General features: G+C 45.4%; 1 protein-coding gene across 6 annotated transcripts in view; it reads right to left on the bottom strand.

Moving 5' to 3' along the window:
- The window catches only part of TMEM63C (transmembrane protein 63C), a 136563-nt gene extending 123471 nt beyond the window's left edge, over positions 1-13092 (bottom strand). For 3 of the 6 annotated variants that reach the window (XM_061611821.1, XM_061611825.1, XM_061611823.1), the window contains exon 1: positions 12623-13092. The gene's annotated coding sequence lies outside the window, so the exon portion shown is untranslated. The remainder of the gene's footprint in view (positions 1-12622) is intronic. The other 3 variants (XM_061611824.1, XM_061611826.1, XM_061611827.1) reach the window with 1 other exon arrangement.
- Positions 13093-13322: the final 230 nt, after the last annotated feature.

Here is a 13322-nt window from a genome sequence, read left to right as displayed (position 1 = left end):
CTTTTTGGCAGGGGTCTGGAACCTAACCTGCCGTATGAGTGGAGCCCTACTGTACACCTGAGGGGATGGAGACCAGGGCCACATTCACACCATGCATTTATTCCACTTTAGACAGTCATGGCTTCCCCCAAAGAATCCTGGGAAGTGTAGTTCATGAAGGGTGCTGAGAGTTGTTAGATGACAGCTGTTCCCCTCACACAGCTACAATTCCCAGAATAGTTTAACAGTCACTCCCCCTTCCCAGGGAATGCTAGGAATTATAGCTCTGTGAGAGGAACGGCAGTCTAACAACTCTCAGCACCCTTCACAAATGACACTTCCCAGGATTCTTTGGGGGAAGCCATGACTGTTTAAAGTGGAATAAATGTATGGTGTGAACATGACTTAGCTTATTTATTTATTTAATAGATTTATATCCCGCCCTTTATCCCAGTAGGAGCTTAGGGGCACAGGGCAGGCATTGAGGCTGGCACCAAGCAAACTTTGCTGGTGGAGCACTAGTTCAGGAGTATGGAAACCGCTCAGGGCCTCGGGTGGAATAGCCAGGGGAACTACCACCCTTCTCCAACATCTGTCGCTTGAGAAGGTTGCCTCACTCTGCCTAATGATAAGGATGGTCCCATTCACATGAAGAGGAGCCTTGAAACATTATCCTCTGCCCTCTTTACACGGCTCTTCAAGTAAGTCTAGTTGCTAATCAGAGATTTATAGTTAGTACAAGATGACACCCAATACCTGTGATGGTGGTGTGCACTCACTCAGGAGGTTCTTTCCTATAGGCCAGGAACTACCCTGCCTACTCATTTCACAGGGATATCCAAGCCACAACAGCTGGGCAGATGGGAGCCAGTGGCCTAGAAACTGGCCCATATTCCGCCAACCACTCTCCCATCAACAGTGAAAACCCTATAAGAATCCTGCAGGGTTTGCGTGATGGGTTCAATTAATAGTTTATTGCACCTACAATAACTAGCATGTTGCTGACAAATCCCAACCTTCCTTCTTGAGGGCAACCATTTTGTAGCTCTAGCAAAAAGAGCAAACACTCGGCAGCCTTCACAAACATAAATGCAAAATTTAGGACAGGGACAACTCGCTGCATGTGACCAATCAACTCTTTAGTGGAAATAACTAGCTTGCATCAGCAGGACTTGGAAGGGATCAAGTCGCAGCTGCTGTAAAGGGCTAGCATATGCTACTTTTCTCCTCTGGGGGACGACAAAGTAGATTCCTAATTTCCACAGCTCCTGCCATCCTAAGAGCTCTGCGGCTTAATGGTGGGAAAGGAGACTGAAATGAGGTGAGCCTTACCATAGCCTGTACAAACATGAGGACAGTGATGGAGGATGCTAAGCTAGGAAGGCTTCATGTGTCGACCCATCTACTTGTCCAAATCATTGCCACAATTTTTGCTGCAATGAAGATTACGAGCATTTCAGCAAGAACTAGGGTATGTACAACCAGGAGGAACAGTGTAAAGTGTCTGGGGATAAGGCAGGGTATCTAACCTTTGTGGAAGCAGTGAAAGTGAAGCATCCTGTCTGTGTCATCTGCTGCACCCGGAGCCAGAGCAGACCCAGGATATCATCCCACACCAATGTAGATGCAATGCATGGTCTGAAAGGTATGCTGCTAGATCCTTTATGGTTTAGCAGCTGAACCTGGGGTACACTTTGGATTCTATGCTGCAAGCACCAATAAATTACTGCTGGGGCACAACATCCCAAAACCACCCTGGCATCCTCTGTGACGTTGCAAAGGATGCAGACAAAACTCCTCGTTTATACACTACTTCACTGACAGCTGCTGCTGTTTGTTTTTAGACTTGTACCTCAGAATCCCTAGCAGTGCTGCAGAGAATGCTGGGACACACCTTTTGGCTTTTGTGCTACATCTGCCAATGCTGCTCACAGTGCCTGATCCTCAAGGCACACATGCTCCAGTCCAAAGGATCCCAGGCACACTGCTTAGATGATATGTTCCATCCGCTTCCCCCAACTACTTCATAATAGATCAACCCATAAAATACGCCACTGCAACGCACTATGTGAAATGCTTGGGAGGCAGAGGCAGCCCTGGCTAAAACAGTGCATCTAAGTCTCCCCCTTCCCCCGTAAGAGCCTCCTGGACATATCCTTCTGGGCAGAGGAATTTTTTGCTATCTGAGCCACTGACCTTATTGCTCACACCTTATCTAAAAAGGCGGCACAGAGATTGTGCCAATCCTATAATCCCATAATCTCCATAATCCCAATGGCAGGCAGAGTGGTTAGTAAAGATAGCACAGATAATGGCAGGTTACTCCAAATGTGGTGGTACCCTGAGAGTATTGGACAAACCTCTCTGCACCTGTTTTTGTTCCTCTCCTGGATTTTTCCTCCTATGTTGGTGCTAAAGGAAACCAGAAGTCTCCCTGCAGCCATCGATTCTCACATGGCTGTGAGGTGGTGGGTTGAGCAGGGTTGGGGAACCTTTTTCAACTGGAGGGCCACATTCGCTTGTAGGCAACCTTCTGGGGGCCGCATGCTTGTGGCAGCTGGAGCAACTGGTACAACTCTTATCTTTGTACAGTAGCTACAGCCCAGCTGTACCAGAAGTCAGAGGTTTCTACACGTACATCTCTCCTTCTAGGCAAGCAAGAGGCATTATTATGGTTCACAGACATATTCCAGACAGGCAAAAGAACTGGAGGAGGGTGCTGAGCACAGCCAGCGAGAGCCAGTGAGAGCCAGCAAGAGCCAGCCTGTGGAGAGTTCAAATGGCTGGACAGAGAGGCCTGGATAGCCACATTTACCGCCCAGGCCTGAGTCTCCACCCCCTGCAGTAGAGGACCAGTGCTTATTTGTGCAATTACCAATGACGCTGACCCATGACAGGGACCCGTGATGCTGACCTTTTCAGTGGTGACTTCCTGTTTATGCAATGCCCTCTCCAGAGAGGTGCATCTGTCTCCATCACTGATGACTTTCAGGAGGAATTTGAAAAAGTTCCTGTTCACACAGACATTTGATGGCTGAAGGACACTGTTCCTGACAACCCGAAGATCGCTAATGAAATACATATTTTTAAACTGTTTCTTTGGAATGTTTGAAACTGTTTTTAGAATGCTTTTCTTTTTCTTGTTAAATTGTTTTATTTATGTTTGTTGTCCTGGGCTCCTGTGGGAGGAAAGGTGGGATACAAATTCTATTATTATTATTATGATGATGATCATCATCATAGCAGCCTTTTAAATAGAAAACACAGCATGCTGGTTGCCAGAAGAGCATTAAAGCAGCCAGAGCAGCTGCATCCTTTTCTCTAGTAACTCCACCTTCCCCATAAAGCCTTGAAATGCTTCCAGGTGCTCTTGGATTCTCTTGCCCAGATTGCTCGCTACATTTTGAGTGGGCATCTGGTAATTCTCCTCTTTCAGGGACTGACAAGAGGCAACTCAGCTGAGTCCCAATCTCTGTTTGCATAGGTGGTTCCATCTCACATAGCCGTCGGGAAAAGGAAAAAAGGGAAAAAAACAAAATTAAAAAGACTCTGCTCACAAATAAACCCAGGCAGCACTGTAGACGTGCAAACTGCAAACAGCACGCTCTGTTCCAGCCTCTGCCAGACACCTTAACAACAGCAAGCACAGAGAATACAGGCAGGCTTATCACTCTATTAAATGCTCAACAGTGCAAGATCCCCCTGCTCCTGTGACAGCTGTGTAAACCCACAAATCCTAGCCCGCTTTCCTGCCAAATGGAAAAAGCAAGGTTTACATACTTCCTCTAAGTGGTAAGCAAACTTCCTTTCCATGGGCCAGGCAGTATATTAGAGTTCAGTTAGCCCACTGATCTCTGAAAGCCCAGCTTTTCTCAAGCAGCCTGACTGTAAGCTATTAACAGCTAATATGAATGTTTCACCCACCCTTTAGCCTCTTACAGAGATCCCAAATAATTACACCTTCTCCCGCAGAGAGTAAGGTGGCCCATTATTAAGTAGTACAGGGAGGTGATGTAGGCTATAGGAATGAACTTTCCAGTCTGGATTTCTGCCTCACCACAGGGCAAAGAGTGCTTGCCTATTTATTCAGACCATTTATATATATCACTTAATTTCCAGACTAAGGAAAAGCTGTCCCAAACTACTTTCACAGCACAGTACATTGAAGCGAGTCCCACAGTATTTCTGATGGTATCTCAGCCTTCGGAAATCTATCTCTACACTACCAGAAAAAAAAGGCATTACAGTAGTAGCGCCTACCATGTGGAACAGCCCCCCCATAGAAATACGGCATGCTCATACTGTGTTTCAGACGCATGTTTAAAATGTACCTGTTCACCCATGCATATCCTGATTATCAAAGGGCACACTCCTGTCTGTTTTAGATTGTTTTTTTTAATGTTTTCAATATGAGCACAGATATTATTTAATAAAGTTCTTATGATTTTGTTATGTTTAATGGTACACTACTTTGGGCATTTTATAAATACGGTGGTACAAACGTTTTAAAATAAAAACTTGGGGAAAAATCCAGAAATTCCCACAAAATAAGTTTTCTGGCACATTTTGGGCATATCTGATAAGATTTTGCCCTTCTTGCCCATTCATTTTCTAAAATGCAACATTTGTATCTCTGCATTGTCCAAAATGTTGGATTGTCTCTTGCCTGCTGATTTGTAGAATTTCTCAAAAGTAGGGGTGGAGAATCTTTTTCAGTCCAAGGGCCACATTCCCTCCTGAGCAACTTTCCAGGGGCCACATGTCAATGGTGGGCAGGAGCCAGAGGCATGTGGGCAGAGCAACAAATTTAAATTTTAAGTTTGTACAGTAAATTATTTTCTGCACAAACTTGACTTGGAGAGCTGTATTCAGCCCCTGGCCCTGAAGTTTCCAACCCCTGCCCAAAGCAAAGGTAGCTGATGAGGCACCCAAGAGATGTTGTGGACTACAGCTCCCATCATCCCTGACCACTGGCCATGGTTGACTGGGGCTGATGGGAGTTGCAGTCCCAAACATCTAGAGGTCACCATGTTGGTTACTCCTAATCTAAAGGATGCAGTGATAATCGAGAAAGAGATGGTGACCACATCTCCTGCTAAGGAGAAACTAGAATTATGCTCAGCTCCCCTCGCTTACATCATGCAGCTGCTTAGAAAAGAAGCAGCCCTGGTTTGCAACCACACAGCATACTTCTGAACACCAGATGCTGGGGACAAACAAAAGTCATCACCCACATGCCCAGCTTGTGGGCTCCAACAGACAGCTGTTTGCTAGATAAAGTGGGCCTTTGATCTGATCAAAGCTTAGCAGGGATACCTGCTAAAAGGACATTTAGCTCCTGGGAACATAAGAAGGTATAGGCAGCCACCTTATACCTACTCAGTCCATTGCTCCATCTAACTCATTGTTGTCTACACTGACTGACAGTGGCTCTCCAGACAGGAACCTCCCCCAGTCCTACTTGGACGTGCCAGGGACTAAACCCTGTAAAGTATGTGGATTTACTATTGAGCCACGGCCCTTCTCCTAAAGATTCCCCTTCTAGAGAAATCTTTGGCTCCGGGCATCTGTCCAGTCACATAGTCTTAGGTAACTGATGGCTCTCAACATGGTTACCACAAAGCCAATTCATAGAACCAGTTATTATGGTTTGAGATATCCTCCTGCCAAGACAGGCGTTCCCTCCACTTTCTACAGTTAGAATGAAACAGGACTAAAGGATCAGGATAGGTGTTTCTTATGAAACAACTACATATGCATACGTGTGTATAACCACAACTCCAATTTTAAACACGCCACAGACCAATCAATTCAGAGCCAAAACAATAGTGAAGAGGGTTATTTCACAGCAATTGTCAATTGCCACAAACACCAACCAACCGTTTTCAATCTTGGCTTCCTTCTCCCCTTGCAAAGGGGAGGGGAGGAAGAGGAGAAAATACAGATGACCAAAACAGTACATAATTCAGTATGCTTGGGCCTTTGAGAAGAAAGGAAGTGTGGATCTATGGCCATGTTTTAGTATACACACAGAGTAAATCTAATTGAGTCCCACAAGTGAAAGCCTAAGGCAGGATATATTCATCTGCAGAAGCAAAACGGGAAATCTATACTTCTAAGCAGAAATGGTTAAAGTCCTAGCTCTGTCACAGGTGAGGAGGAGGGATGAAAGAATGCACAACTACGATGGAATTCCATTTTGCTCTGTCATAAGAACTAAAGAAGGTAGCTTATACTGTCATCTCATTGATCCATCAAGCCCAGCTTTGCCTACTCTGACTGGCAGTGGTTTTCCACAGTATGAAGCAAAGGTTTTCCCTCCCACCTGCTAGCCGATCCTTTTAACTGGAGATGCCAAGGACTGAACCTGTGACCTCCTGCATGGAAAGCAAGTGCACTACCATTGAGCTACGGCTGTCCCCCTGCATGGACAACAGATTGCCCAGATCCCAGCTGAGCAACAAGCACTGATCAATCTGTCTCATTCCCAAGGAACTGACTGTGTGCAGGTAACATTTGTGCATGCCTAATTTATAGTATGCTTTGTGGCGGGTTTAGAACTAGAGTTGGAATAACCTCCCAGTGTCATGCCTGAGGAAGAAGATGGGCAAGTACTCAGACACACAGGCCCCAATGATGCCTACATTCCGCCAGGCCTTGAAGACCTGGCTTTTCAGACAGGCCTTCGGGACTTCCGGGGAGGGTTGATCTCTATGACAAATTGCCTATTACTCTGAACTGTCATTGTGTATAGTTTTTATTGTTTGTATTGTATTATTATGATGTATTTTATTGTAACCGAGATGTATGTCGCCTAGAGTGGCCATTGGCCAGATAGGCAACACATAAATTAAATTATTATTATTATTATTATTATTACATTCTTCTGCAGCATGAGCCCTCTTCAGGTGTTCTTGTTGCCCATCCCCACCAGCCCTCCACCTCATTAGAGACTCAATGCCTGCAGCAGAGTCCCTTCACTATTCGGATAGGCTCCCCATACAATACAGAATCCTGATTATGCAAGCTTCTAAATCATGCCAGTAGCCTACACAAAGTACAACAGGCAGCAAAGGAGCAACAGAAGGGCTAGGCCAACAGAAGTTTCCCTGATCAACCCTGTGTGTGATCCTAATCACGTGGGGTATGACTGAATGAAGAGGGCTACAAAAGGATCAAAATCTGAGCATGTTACTTCAGCGTGGGACAGAGGTGTAGTTGTCCAGGGTCTCGGCGTGTGTGTGTCTTAGACCCTTTACTTTTTTGGGAGCAGGGTCCCTATATCTCCAGCATCCTGTGAACCAATCAGCATGAAAGGAAAATGTGTTAGCCAATGAGAAGAGTCTTTTAACATGCTTCCTTGTCCTTTCCTGTTGATTGGAGCCAATCAGAGTGAAAGGAGGTGAGTCAGCCAATAAGAAGACTCTTCTCAGTGGCTAACACACTCCCCTTTCGTGCTTATTGGCTGCTAGGGATGTCTGTTGTTGTGGGAGAAGGCATTAACAAGGATTTCATTCTCAATTCAGCAGCAAAAAGGGAGTGGGTTTGGCTGTGACTAACATGAAGGGACCCTGCACTTCTGAATTTGCCACTGCCCTACTGGCATGGGAATAGAAACGCAAGAGGGGTGAGTTGAACAGTTTCCATGGAAAAGAAAAAAATCCTTGCTTTTAGTATACTTTCTGACCAGCCCAGGAACAGTTCCAATAGGCTCCAGCATTATTCACAAGGAGAAGTCACCTCCAATGCAGGGCATAAATAAAGGAGATTGTCAGTTCCAATATATCAAGCTCTTATGGATATGAAAAAATACAGGAGGCCACTAGATATGTGACAGACAACTGAATGTGATTAGATTCCAAAGCATTGCAACAGCACCAGTCCTGCAGTCAGGAACTGGCCATCTTCCTTTACATTGCAGCTGGAGGAGCAGTAGATAAAACACAGACAAGGCCTCTGGAGCTGAATTCCCGGAAGCAGACACAGATCTGCTCATTGTTCCTCTCACCTACAGGTTACATAGCTGCTTGTTCCTTGACTCCTAGTACAGTAGGGCCCCACTCATACGGCGGATTACGTTCCAGACCCCAGCCTAAAAGTGAAACCCACTGAAAAGCAGAACTTCAATAAAATGGTGCCTGACGTCCAAAAAACACTGTAAAAGCAGAACAAGCGCTGTATGAGCAGAACAGGCGCCTTACTCTAATTTTAGCCACCGTATTAGCAGAATGCCGAAAAGCAGGCCCCTACTGTAATTGTTTGCCACCATAACATAGGACCACAAGAAGGCCTGCTAGATTAGTGGCCCATCTAGTTCATCATCTTTCTCACTGTGGCCAACCAGGTGCCCATGGGAAACCCGGAAGCAGGACCCAAGTGCAAAGAGCCCTCTCCCCTCCTGTAGTTTCAAACAACTGGTATTTGGAAGCATACTGCCTCCGACTATGGAGGCATAGCATAGCTATCATGGCTAGCAACCAATGATAGCCTTTCCCTCCCTGAATTTGTTTAGTCCTCTTTTAAATTCATAACAACTTGGAGGGCCTGCATGTACCTGTTACTTACATGATGATGGTACATTTTAACAGAATGTTATGAAGTTCTATGCATATGACAAGTAAAAACCCTACCAAATGAAGCCATTTTTATATTTTTTTAAAAAATAGGGCAACAGCTGACCTGTTGCCACAGGCCTATGAAGTGTGTTAGCAAAGAAGGTAAAGAAACAACCGACTGCTGATCAAGAACTAAGATGACCATAGTCTTGCTTAATAGCAAAATCCAATTAGAACACACTCTTGCTGCAAGATCTTCCGGTACTCACCCCATCTGCCTACAATTCAGCCAGAAAAATAGTGTATATTGCCCACCAATGAGGTTGCCATGGTATCAAGAGATGCTGCTGGGCAACAACGCACTAATCTAACCCTTCCTACCCTGCAGTACATGGATTCCTAGGCATCTGCAGCCCTCTTGTCACTTTGGCTACTTCCTTTTCATTGTAAAGCACCTCGTATATGCAAGAATCTCACAGCACTGAGATTCCTCTCATAGCACAGCGTCTTCCTGGGTAGAAAGAAAAGCATAACTGGATTGCTGCATCCTATTTCTAGGGGGGATTACTCCCCCCCAACTTCACACTAGAGGTACCGAGTTAGATCTATCTAAGCATCGTGCTGCCACATTCCAGACCAATGATAACGTCCAAACTGCCACTGACTGCAGCCCCACATGGAGTGCATTAAAATAATCCAGTCTAGAGTTACCAAGGCCTGCAACACTGTGGCTCCTCAACTAACAAAGGCTAGCTGAGAAGCCTGGATCAGTGTAATTACAACTGTGATTAACGCTTCACTTTAACACAGGGATTTTCCTGTCCCTTTGAAGAAGGCAGAGGGGAAGCCACCATAAAAGAAACAAACATTAAGTCAATCCAACTTTCCAAATTATAGACCAGTGTCTCACTTATCGTTTTTGGGTAACCAGCTAAAACAAGCAGTAGTGGGCCAACGTCTGAGCATTCCTGAATGATGCGGATTACATGCATACTTATCAATCTCATATCCAGCCTGATTTCAAGGTTGAAATTGCCTTGGTCACCCTTGCAGATGCTTGGAGTCATTAGGAGGATGGGGTTGGGGAATGACCTTGCTGATTCACAAGGCAGAAAATATGCACCGACACTCTCATATGCAAAATATTGGCCATACTATCTCCTCCAATCATTTCAGTTTCTAAGAAATGACCATGTATTTTACATAATAATATTAGTCCATGATTCCTCATATTCCACATTAATATGGCACTTTCCCCTAAAGTATTTCACTTTCACATACATTATCTCAGTAACTTATACATATTAAAACACTGCAAGGTAAGCCAGTTGGCAAAAGGATAGATCCACATTTCCCCAAATCTAGTAGTAAACTATAAGAGGCTGTGGAGCTGGAGCTGCTTTCAAGCTGGCACCTGTAATCTACCACAGCCCAGGGCTGATATGACAGAGGGAGCTAGTCTTCTTTACCACTATCATGAAACTACCCTAATATAAGCAGAGCCAGTTCCAAAGGAGGAGGATTTAGCAAGCAGTATATGTAGGAAACAACAATAAATTAGTCAGTGACACTGCCCAGTGTACCACTGCCCAGCGATCAGGGAGCCAGAGAAGGTGCAAAGAGTTCTATTTATCTTTCCCTGCTTTGATCTGGATCTACTATGTTCCAACTCCAATCTAGAATCCCAGTCTGAAAGCTGTTGCCTGTCAGTGCTGGCAATATTGAGCTAGATGAACCAATGGTCTGACACAGAATAGAGTGACAGATCCTCCTCTTTTCAACCCTAATCAGTGCAGTAGATTGAGATATGCATTCAGGACACACCCTGATCCCCTTCCAGCTTTTAAGGTTCACACACTTGGTGTGATAAATATGGGCCCACAATAAGAAGCAGCGATAAGGCACTGCCAAAGAGGTTAGAAAAGGCTTTACTGACATTTTGAGAGTAGTGACCACTGGAATAGGCAATGCTGGAATAGACAGACAAACAGCTGATATAAGACATGCTCCTATTTCCCCCCCAGATATCATAAGCATAGTACAAGGGGACCTCATGTGCTCCGAGATCGGTTGCTAAGTGGGTTTTAAAAATTATTTTTATAGGCCACCATTGCTAGAATTTTACCTCTGCACAGGATTAACATCTCACCCTGAAGTAAAACTCCCTGGATCCCAGGCTACCGTCCCAAAAAGTTTCCACAGCTGACAAGGGATCCCAGTTCACTATTTGGGAGTCACTGTTCAATGGGTCAGTGCATTTTAAAAATTCAGCGTATAAAAGCGAAGATCCTAGATCGTTTTCTATTCTAGTCCTAGAAGTATGTGTGATTGTTATGCTCCAGGATTAGTTATAAATCAAATTCTAAATCACTCTACACAGAAAACTAGATGTCAGGGACAAAGGTTCTATTTGAATCTTTTCTCTCTGAACTAGTTTTCTACTTTTGTTTTTGTAGGGAGGAGACCTCATTTGTGAGAGCCTCCACCGGCAGCCTGAAGTAGTATAGCCCAACTAGGCCTCTGCCAGTGTTTAAATGTTCTTTTTGGAAAAGGAGAGGAAAAGGGAGCTGGTGGAGATCAGACCTGCCTGTAAGACAAAGACTGTAAACTGTAAGTCCTGTCCTCCGAAACCCAGATGTGTCAGATTTAGCTGGTCATACTTGTCTGACAGAAATATGCTAACTAATATACTCTAGGGCAGAGTCAAAGTCTTCAAAGTAGAAGCTGCGGCTTACTGTACAATCCTATACATGTTGTTATAATAATCCAATTTCTTACCCACCCTTCATCATAAGGTCCCACAGCAGGTACAGCCATTTAAAAATATGATATAAAAACAAATTTTAAAACAAATTAAGGTCACAAGAATAGGATGGTTCCTCTGTGTGTGTGCATATATATAGATATATATGGTATCAAAGCCCAAGGTAAAGAGGGGTGTATTTAGCACACTGGTAAAGCAATATAATGAAGGTAACTGACCTTCCTGTGAGGAGGGAATTCCAAAATTTAGGGGCTGCCACCTAGAATGCCCTCTCCCAGGCCACCCCTCCAGCTTCCAAGGGCAGAACTACTAAAAGCCCCCCCCATGATCTTAACACCCAAGAGGTAAGGTAAGGAGGTGGTCACTGAGATATTTCAGGCCTATGCTGTTTACTCAGAAATATGTTCCACTGAATTCAATGGGGCTTACGTTCCATTGAGTCTAATGGAGCTTACTCCCAGATAAGAGGGAACAGGACTGCAGCTTTAAGTCTCAGATTTCAGCAACTGGTACAGGTACCCCAAAAAATAAGTACAGATGGCTGGCATACAGCCTATTACCATTAGGCGGTTTAAGATCACCCTGACTAATTTATGCAACTGACAAGATTTTCGTTCTTCATAACCACAGGGATGCCTTCGGAGTTTCAAAAAAACGAGCAACTAGGCCCAGTTACAGTTACGACACACACATAACATCTCTCCCACCCTCTTTTTGGCACTGCTTTTATTTTAAGGACCGTTTTGGATTCGCTCAAGGGTCCACCTAACCCAGCATCCCGTCTCCGACTGTGGCCGGCCGGAAGTAGCCAGAAAATCCATAAGCAAGGCACGAAGGCCCCGTCGTTGGTTTTATTTTATTTCGGCTACTCTTCTAGAAAGTCCCACTACCACCACATCTCCGCTGCTTGCTGGCCTATGCGGAGGCTGCTAGCAGAGGAAATTCCCCAGATTGTTCCTTTAATATGCCAGACGGACAGGGGGTCCCCTTGTTGAGCCCCCGCCTTTCCTCTTTCATTGGATCTTTGACAACAGCAAAACAGACCCTCAGGAGAACACACATCTCCACTGCCGGTTTAAAAGGGGCGGGATTCTACGGATCGTGATGGCCTTCGAGACATCCCTTTTTCGTGATTTAAAAATACATTTCCATAAGGCACCTTCCCCTTCTCCAACTCCCCCCCCCTCGAAATCTCTACCACCATAGGAGAAGAGGCGGGCTGCTCTGCTCTCCATCTTCACGTGCGCAGAGAGGCGGCCGTATCCTAACGTTCCCTGGTCATCAGTCGTGGTAAAGAGCGAGACTGGAAAAGATTGTTTCCTACCTGAAGAAGGGTTGCTGAGATCTTGCTTTTGCGCTTCCCCGACAAATGATCAGACCCGGTCTTTGCAAATTACCGGCTGGGCACCCAGGCACTTTTTCAAGCTTTTGCCGGCGTCTCCCTCTCTAGATCACCTGCGGCCACGCACGCTACACTTGTCCGGGGAGCCTGGTCTGGCTTGCATCGTCAAGCTGTTAAAAGCACACAGCGAGATACCATAACAAACTCACTTTCGCAAGGCAAGGGATCATCGCCAAATTACCGAATCAATGCAAAAGAGCATATCTCCTTTAGAAACTGGAGTAGAGAAATCTGGTCTCTGCCCCACCCACGCTTGGCGTGCCAGGGCCGCGTAGATGCATCCTACGTGGGGTTGCCTGCCAGGCTGTTCGCCGCTTTCCGGGGGGGGGAGGTCTCGGCGACCTGAGCTATGTCACCAAGGAAGAGGCAGAACTTCCCATTAGAAAGAGAATGTAAGCTGCAGGAACCGGCAACGAGGGATCTTCCCGTTCCGCCTCCGCCCTTCCCTACAGCAACAGAAAACACGTACCTCTGACCTTTCTCTGCTCCCTGGAATGCCCATGAAAGGAACTACGTGCAAATTACCCAATAAAACTGAATCGTGTGATTCGAGTGGCCGATATTTAGCTAGCAAGAGCAGGGGTACCTCGCAGCTTATCTGCATGGCAACAAATCCCGTTCC

Source organism: Rhineura floridana, chromosome 2 (genome assembly GCF_030035675.1).
Source record: "Rhineura floridana isolate rRhiFlo1 chromosome 2, rRhiFlo1.hap2, whole genome shotgun sequence".
Classification (NCBI taxonomy): domain Eukaryota; kingdom Metazoa; phylum Chordata; class Lepidosauria; order Squamata; family Rhineuridae; genus Rhineura; species Rhineura floridana.
The sequence above is the reverse complement of the archived record's forward strand: the minus strand, read 5'-3'. Positions and strand labels throughout refer to the sequence as shown.